Here is a 7,842-nt window from a genome sequence, read left to right as displayed (position 1 = left end):
CTGCTTTTAAGAATGATTGTTGTGGGGCTGGCAGACAGCGTGGTGGTTAACGGTGCTGGATCCCCACATGGTCAACCATGGTTCAAGGACCAGACTTGATGGCTTGCTTTCTCATTCTCCCTCTTTCTCTGCCTCTCTCTGATCAAACTGGAAAATAATAACAATAAAAAAAAAAAAAGTGAAGTTAAATAAAATAATTCTTTTTTTTTTTTTAAAGAATGATTGTTGTAAGGTTTGTTTTCTTTTTATCTTGGCTATCTTTTTTTGGTTAAAGTGTTCATTTCTATTCCAAATTCAGTAAGATTATTAGCAATCAATGGATGTTGGATTTTATTTAACGGTGTTTTCTGTATGTGTTGATATGATCCTTTTTCTTTTAGTCTTAGTGTGATAAATTTTGGTAAGTAATGGTGTGATGGTTAATTTTGAGTCTATTCGGTTGGGTTAAGGGATGCCCAGATAGCAGTAGACATTATTTCTTGGTGCGTCTGTGAGGGAGCAGCATTGGAATCAGTAGACTGAGTAAAGAAAATAGCACTTACCAATGCTTGTGGGTACAATCCACTCCTCGGAGGGCCCCAGTAGAACAAAAAGGCAGAAGAAAGAAAAATCTGCTTTCTTCTTGAGCTGGGACATGCATCTTCCCTGCCTTCAGACATAAGACCTCCAGGTTCTCGGGCCTTCAGACACGAACAAGACTTATACTGCTGGCTCTCAGGCCTTTGAGCTTGGGTTGTAATTACTCCACCAACTTTCCCAGGGCCTCCAGTTTGCAGACTTCATGCAATGAAATTTCTCAGCCTCTATAATCAAATGAGACAATCCCCATAATAAATCTTTTTCTATATTTATATATTTCTGTATATGCATGTGTGTGTATATAGATATAGATATTTCTATGTGTGTATGTGTATATATTGGTTCTGTTTCTCTGGAGAACTTTAACTAATAAATATAGTAATTAATAATAGTAAGGTTTAGATATAATGATATAGTCACTCTAGATTTTCCCAGTCTTTTTTAGGCTTTATGTGAAATATTTTTTTCTCTCACGAGTGTATTAAAATAGCTAACTGGGGGACCAATAGTTAGCATAATGGTTATGTCGCTGGACTCCCATGTAGTCAACCACGGTTCGAGTCCCAGACCCAGTGGCGTAAAACTCATGCCGGGCATGTGCGCCCAAGATCCCGAGAGGAGAATGGAAGAGAAGGGATTGTGGCGTGGCCATCCCCCCCAGGGGGTGATTTCTCGCTTTCTGTCTCTCTGCCTCTGTCTGTCTGGCGAGCGCACGCGCCCTATAGCAAAAACATCTACAAAGAAAAAAACATAGCTAACTGGAAGGCTATTATGCTGAAATGACTGCAGTGTCTTGGGCTCCAGGGCCTTGGGTTCCTACAAAAGCATACTGAAGGGCTAGCCCTGTAGCCTAGTGGTAAGGAAGCTGGGTCCCACATGACTAACTGTGGTTCAAATCCCAGCCCTGGCGGCTTGAGAAACATGCCAAATGTGTGTGTGTGTGTGTGCACGCTTGCATGCTCACGTGCACACAACATCCTGACAGTTTGGAGAAGTGGAGAATAAGAGATTACAAAGTGATCCTATCCCAATGGGGAGTGACTTCTCCCTCTCCCCTTACTCTGTCTCTGGTGAGCAAACATGTCCTCTGGCAATTAAAAAGGAAAAACTGAAGCCCAATGTAAGCAGTTGAATAAAATGTAGGCTTGAACAATCAGGAACTGCCACCTAACCCCTACTTAGAGACTTTCACTAGATCATACCCCAATAAGGCAAAAGCCGAAAGCAGCATTTCTTTACTCTCGCACAGGGCCTACAAACCCTCACTGCCCGTGACTGCGGTGGGTGCCGGGGAACCTCTTCTGCCTCAGAACGCTGCCTGATTCGTGAATGGCTCTTTGCTCACATGAACTCTTCAGCGTTTTGATGTGCCCACGTTTATGTTATAACAGTTTGAGCCCACGTGCTAGGGGCTCACGTGTGGTCATGGCAGTGGAGGGTGGTGTCACTGGGTGTGGAGACATGGGGGCTCTCCACTTCCCTATAATTCTCTGGCTCGAGCTCCAGCTCTAAGGGCTCCTCTGGCTCACCGGCTCTCTCTCAACCATCTTCTAACCGTTTTTAAACTGTGGAAACCACAAGATGCTATCCTCTACTCTCTACAGAGAAAAGCCCTGCACACTAAACTCTGTCACACTCGGGTCACACAATCTTGACATCTCTATGGCAACTCCCGCTGCCACTGTCATGTTTACCACCTGACGGAGTTCCTGATAGGAAGTGGGCCACACCACCTTTCCTTGTAATAGAGCTCCACCGTCATTAGGGTACTTTATGATTGCCCTCTACTGATAGCTAGCAGTGGGAATGTAGCCAGGGAGCGGGGTCCTTCCTCAGAGCCCCTCACCTCTCATTTCCCTCCTCAGGGTAGGAAAATTGGCTCTTTCATCCTTATTCATTCTACCCAAGTCTGTTGCTTATGGCTTCAACATCGGCTCCTGGTACTAAAAATCCAGGCTTTTAAGATATAATCATCTATTCTCTCAACTAATTTTCTCTGCGAGGATATTCAAAACATTACTATGATTATTATAGATTTTCTTCCATAGGGTGCATGCACTCTCTAAAGAGAGACAGAGAGAAAGGAAAAGTGAAAAATCACCACCCCTACCCCAGAGGATGGCCAAGCCACAATCCCTTCTCCTCCATTCACCTCTTAGGATTCTGGGCATGCATGCACAAGCCTGGTATGTTTTTCTCTTCCTTTTTTCTTAATAATTATTTAATTTTACTTATTATCATTATTTTTTTTAATTTGACCAGAGAGAAAGAGAGGGAAAGTGAGAAAGCAAGCTCCCAGGTCTGGGACTCGAACCTAGGTTGGCCATGTGGAAGTCCAGTGTGCCTCAACTACCACCACCAGCTTCCTCCTCCATCATCTGACCCCTGGCCATGGCTTTCAGGTTGCTGGTCTAGGACTCCTGCTGAGTTGATCATGTAGCACCCAACACCTTAACTACCATGCCACCGACTGGCCCCAAAACATCATTCTGAAGTGAGTAAGGCTAGTATCGACTCATCTTTCTCTTTGCACTGCTGTAGGAACAGCCGTACCTTGAGGGCAGTAATAGAGAAAGCGCCACTGCTGCCTGGCTGGGGGAGGGAAGGGGAGGCCCCATATTCCAGGAGTAATTAGTTATTGACAATAGAATTTCACAATAACATCTTGCCACAGCTTCCACACCCTTAGCTCTTTCCTAAGCTTCTACATGTGTTTCCCACTAGCCATTTCCGCCTGAATATCATGAAGAGATCTCAGTAGATCCAAAAATGAACTCACCATCCTTCTAGATTCCCTGTCTCTGGAAATCACCTCATCACCTATCCAGTTTCAAAGGCTAGAAACTTTTTTTAATTTTATTATTATTATTTTTTTTTTGGAGAGGTTTTTGCTATAGGGCACGTGCGCTCACCAGACAGACAGACAGAGAGAGACAGAGAGAAAGCGAGAAATCACCCTCCAGTTGGGATGGCCACACCACAATTCCTTCTCCTCCATGCTCCTCTCGGGATCTTGGGCATGCACGCACATGCGCCTGGCGTGAGTTTAAGCCACTGGGTCGGGGACGCGAGCCGCGGTCGACTACATAGGAGCCCAGCGACATAGCCATTACGTTAACTGCTGGTCCCAAAGGCAAGAAACTTCTGAATATCCTCAAATTCTTACTCCCAACACCCCTTCACTATTCCCCCTCCAGCAATTTGTTATACAATAAAAATTCGTTTCCCTCCTACCTAAGAATGCTTTTCCTCACTTTATTGATGTCCATGCTAATGTTGGTGCACTCATCAGTCTTTGGTGATTGGCTCACACTGGTAGCCCTTTGTCTTCTTTGTCTCTCCTGCACCTTCTGTGACAAGTGGTTGCATGCAGGTGGTCTGAGACATGCTCCTACGCAGGTGTGCCAGGCTCAGCTCGTCCTGGCTCCCAAGGGCCAACTACATACCTCTCTGTCCCAATGCAGATTTGGTAATGTCCAGCTGATAGCTCGAAATTAACTACAGTGGGGGCACTTACACCACAGAAATAGGCACACACTACAAACCAAGGTAATTCATTTTACCTCCTGGAGAGCCAATTGTTAAAGATTCATCAGCCATTACTGATCTTAGGAAATGGGAGGGGCAGCCTGAGAAGAATAAGACAGGGAAGGGAGTAAAACCAATGTAATGTTTTCTGAGTTATTGAGTATGATCTGCTTTACTGAGTTGACTTGGGGCTTAAGCTCACTAAGGACTACTGAGGAGCCGTGTAAAATGTACATCAGAATTGCCCTACTTGGTCAGCAGGTGGCCTGGTGACTAGGGCATCAGACTTCCACATGACCAATTGCAGTTCAAGTCCTGGACCTGGTGGCTTACTTTATCACTTTCCCTTTCTCTCTTTGATCAAATTCAAAAAATAATAATAATAATTTTTTTAAAAATGGGACCAGCAGTTGGTGCAACGGCTATGTCGCTGGACTCCCATGTAGCTGACCGTGGTTCGAGTCCCAGACCCAGTGGCTTAAACTCACACCAGGAACATGTGCGTGCGTGCCCAGATCCTGAGAAGAGAATGGAGGGGAAGGGATTGTGGTATGGCCATCTCCCCTGGGATGGTGATTTCTCGCTTTCTGTCTCTCTGTGTCTTTAGCAAGTGCATGCGCCCTATAGCAAAATCCCCTGGGGGGTGGGGGAGAAAAAAAAGAGAATTGCCTTCCCAAAGAAGGCAAATTTATCCACTGGTCTCCATTCTCCTTTGGACAGGCAGACCACATAGGCTATAAACACTTGTATTTCCAGATTTCCTTGTACACAAAGTGCCTGAGTTGGCTACTACAGACATCCCAAACAGCAGTGGCAGTGAGGCCCAGTGGCAAATAGGGCTAAATAGCTGAAGTGAGTTGCTTCTCATTCTATCTGTCCGCAGCTGGCTGCTGAAGCAAAGACGGAAGTAAGGTTTAGTTGAGTGTGTGAGGCAGGATGCAACAGGAATCTGATACATTCTCAGATCTGTCCCTCACTCAGTTCATTGTGTCACAAAGCCTTTGAGGTGGCAGCCAGCTTTTACCTCTACGAAAGAATTAACACCCAAGCATTAGTAGGATAAGCGGCAGCATCTATGTAGTCATTGGTCTCAGAGCAGTAAATGGAATGCACCACCTCCCTCCTCTACCCCCAACTATGAATATCCTCACCCTTGGGCAACACTTGAACAAATCTGGGTTGCTGACTGGTGGTGATGCAGAGTTTCATCCCCAAGGAGTACGAATCATCGGTTGTGTTAAGCTTATTGGGCCATGATTGCTGTGATTGTCCATTTAGTTATCATTGGACACACAGGCGCTAAGGTACGCCCTGCTGAATCCTCTGGTTTCAACACATACCGTTCTTGTCTTCTTTTCTTCTTTTTTATAAAAAACTCTTTATTTATTTATTTTAATTTGATCAGGGAAGGACAGAGCAAGAGAGAGAGAGAGGGAAAGTGAGAAAGCAAGCCACCAGGTCCAGAACTCAAACCACAGTCGGCCATGTGGGAATCCAATGCCCTTAACCACCATGCCACCTGCCGGTCCCATTCTAGTCTTTCTTGAGTAGCTCAACTGAACTTTCTTATGGTCATGAAAGTCAATCCCTCCACTTCCTTGACAACATGGTAACTTCTTTGTTTTGTTTGTTTTTAGAGGTTTTTGCCTTAGGGTGGGTGCGCTTGCCAAAGAGAGGGAGACAGAGAGGGTGAGAGGAAAAGTGAGGAATCACCCCCCAAGGGGTATGGCCACACCAGTCCCTTCTCCTCCATTCTCCTCTCTGGATTTTGGACACACATGCACATGTGCCCAGCATGAGTTTCATGCCACCGGGTCTGGGACTCAAACCACATTCAGCTATGTACAAGTCTAATGACGTAATCACTACACCATCTGCTGGCCCCGACATGGTAACTTCACTTGTCTACTGGGCCAGTGATACAAGAAGCTCAAAATGACCAAGTGGTAATCATGTCTTCCAGTCCAGACCCTTACTGTGAAGCACTCCTGTCACCCCATCCCAAGAACTAGGATTTATTTGTAATCTCACAGCACCTAAAGTGTAAGGGCGGGAAGCACAAAATCTGCAAAAGAGTCACCAAGATGATCGTGAGAAGAGTCCAACCTACTTCAACCCTTCACAGATCCCCAAGTCTAGCTATTCAGGACACAAGATCATACATCAGCCACCTTACTGCCCCTTATAACAGTTACGGCCATTGGCCTTTGCTCTTCAGAATCCTGTCATCCTTATAAATGTGGCTCATGACAGTATTTGAAATCGCCACCCTTAGAGGCTAGCGAGTTGGCAGCCCCCTTCACCCTAAGTGCGTTCCCTACTGCCTAGCCCAGGGCGTGTCCTCTAAGTCCTATTAGGGAGCAGAGTTGGGCGGTGAGTTCTCTGGCTCCACGTATACATCAGTGCTAATAGTCCCCTCTTCTGAGACTTATTTCTAAATGACTCTTCCAACATCATTCAGAAACTTCTCCCTCATTTGCTCTATGCTGCAGTCAAGCTTCAAGAAATGATCTCACAGCATATTAAGACTGGATTTCTCAAAAATCTAAAAAACAAACAAAAAAACTAACTAGATCTAGGTATGCCTACTGTTTTTTGTTGTTGTTTTTGTTGTTGTTGTTGTTGTTGTTTTGTCTTTTGCCATAAGGTACATGTCCTCACTGGAGAGAGACAGAAAGAGGGAAAGTGAGAAATCACTCTCCAGCGGGGATGGCCATACCCCAATCCCTTCTCCATTATCCTCTCGGGATTTTAGACATGCACACTTATGTGCCTGGCATGATTTCTAACCTGCTGGGTCTGGGACTCAAACCGTTGAGTCATGGCCACCACCACGCTATCTGCTGACTCCTCCTTACTGGGATTTTATTTATTTATTTAATTTCTGAAGAGAGATTTTTGCTATAGGGCATGGAAAGACAGAGGCAGACAGAGGGGCAGAAATTGAGAAATCACCCCCCCCGGGGGGGTGGGGAGGGGATGGCCGTGCCTCAGTCCCTTTTCCTCCATTCTCCTCTCAGGATCTTGGGCATGCAGGCTCATGTGTCTGGCATAAGTTTCAAATCATCGGTCTGGAACTTGAACTGCAGTCGAGTATGTGGAAATTCAGAAACAACCATTATACCATCTGCTGGTCCCCCTAGTGGGCTTTTAAATGCTGAGTCAGGGGAGAATACGCCCATGTGAATAAAGTCTCCCATCTAGTCTGTATAGTTTGCCCTTGGTCCAACACCATCAAGATCTACTCTTACGTACGCCATCTTGGTTTCTATCAGGGAGGGCAGTTCTTCGGTGCACACAGCATCTCCTCCTAGAGCAGGGACTATGTGTATGTATGTATTTATTTAGATGCTGTATTATGATCTGACTGTGGCCAACAAGTCCTGTTTCTTTTTTCTTTTTTTCATTTGCCAGAGGATGTACGCACTCACTAGAGAGACTGAGAGGGAGAAAGCACCCCATGGCAGGGCATGGTCACGTCACAACCCCTTCTGTTGTATTTCTCCATCCTGCCAGGATTTGGGGGTGGAATCATGCCCAGTGTGAGGTGTTTTGTTGTCTGTTTTGTTTTTTTGTTTTTTTTTTTTAAGAGATATATGTTATAGGGTATGTGCACTTGCCACAGAGTTAGGGAGACAGAAAGTAAGAAACCACCCCTGGGGGGGAATGGCCATGCTGCAATCCCTTCTCCCTTTTTTTCTCAGGATTTGGAACCCACGTACATGCACCTGGCAT

Source organism: Tupaia chinensis, unplaced genomic scaffold (genome assembly GCF_000334495.1).
Source record: "Tupaia chinensis unplaced genomic scaffold, TupChi_1.0 Scaffold141943_1, whole genome shotgun sequence".
Taxonomy (NCBI): domain Eukaryota; kingdom Metazoa; phylum Chordata; class Mammalia; order Scandentia; family Tupaiidae; genus Tupaia; species Tupaia belangeri.
Note: the sequence above shows the minus strand (reverse complement) of the source record.